Raw genomic sequence first — 1,516 nt, 5'->3', positions numbered from 1 at the left:
CCCAGGATTCCACAGAATTGAGCAACAACACTTAAAGTGGTGTCAAAGGGTATTATATCAACAGTGTAGATTCCCCCATGCTATAGAATTGTGGGCTTTGCAGTTTGGTGAGGGGCATTTGGAAAGCTCAGCCAGAGATAGAGAGATGGGGGAGGTCACTGAACTACAACACCCATAATCGCACAGCACATTGCCATGGCAATCACTCTACAACAGCCTAGTATGATAAAGTACTCAAGTTGCAGAGTTGGAGTGGAAGCCAGACTCCTATGGAAACGAAAGGGAAAGAGCTTGCTTTGTCTTTCCCCCTTTCCCTCTCCGAGCTCCGTGGTTTTAATGGAGAGGAGGAGGGGGGGGGAGGAAGGAGCTTGAATGCCCTCAGGCCTGAAGGGGGGGGCAGACCCCCCAAACCCCCCCTCTAGCTACGTCCTTGGGCTACTTGACTGTTCACAACTTGTATTGCCATAAGTTAAATATAACAGTCCAAAGGTAATAGCATAAGTTGATTTATGAACTGAAAATGCTTATGTTTAATTATCTCTTTCTTGGCAATTTGGCATACAAAACCCTCCTGACTTCACTGCAACCAGACTCCTCATGGGGAGGCTAGTACTGAAGCAGCAGAGGGCTGAACATGCCACTTTGACCACCCATCCCCTGGCAGCCCCCCCCCCACACACACACACTAAGTAATACCAGGGGTGGAGAATGCTACTGACTACAAGGATCATGCTTTTGACTATCACATTGAAGATCACTGCCAGGGTGTTTGTGTAAATGTCAGTTTGCTGTGTCCTGATTGACAGAACAGGCCTCCATTACTCACAGAGGCAGCTGCCCAGGATTATAGGGAGGTTGGGTCAAGACAGACTACTTAGTTAAGTATATTTAACTAAATAGCTGATCTAGAATCTCATTCCATGTTTATCATATATGATCCATACTTTCCCAAAACAGAAATGAACTGGCACATGACCTGAGTATGTATGCAAGATATTATTATTGTGGATAGCTCATTTTATAGAATCATAGAGGACCATCCGGTCCAACCTCCTGCTATGCAGAAACTCTCAATCAAAGGATCCCCGACATATGGCCGTCTAGCCTCTGTTTAAAGACCTCCAAAGAAGGAGACTACACCATACACCAAGGGAGTGTGTTCCACAGCCCTTACTATCAGGAGGTTCCTCCTAATGTTGAGGTGGAATCTCTTTTCTTGCAGTTTGCATCCATTGTTCTAGGTTCTGTTCTCTGGAGCAGCCAAAAACAAGCTTGCTCACTCCTCAATATGACATCCCTTCAAATATTTAAACAGGGCTATCGTATCAGCTCTTACCCTTCTCTTCTCCAGGCTAAACATCCCCTGCTCCCTAAGTAATTCCTCATAGGGCTTGGTTTCCAGACCTTCACCATTTTAGTCACCATCCTTTGGACATGCTCTAGTTTCTCAACATCCTTTTTGAATTGTGGTGCCCAGAACTGGACACAGTATTCCAGGTGGGGCCTGACCAAAGCA

The sequence above is a fragment of the Sceloporus undulatus genome, chromosome 1 (assembly GCF_019175285.1).
Source record: "Sceloporus undulatus isolate JIND9_A2432 ecotype Alabama chromosome 1, SceUnd_v1.1, whole genome shotgun sequence".
Taxonomy (NCBI): Eukaryota; Metazoa; Chordata; class Lepidosauria; order Squamata; family Phrynosomatidae; genus Sceloporus; species Sceloporus undulatus.
The sequence above is the reverse complement of the archived record's forward strand: the minus strand, read 5'-3'. Positions refer to the sequence as shown.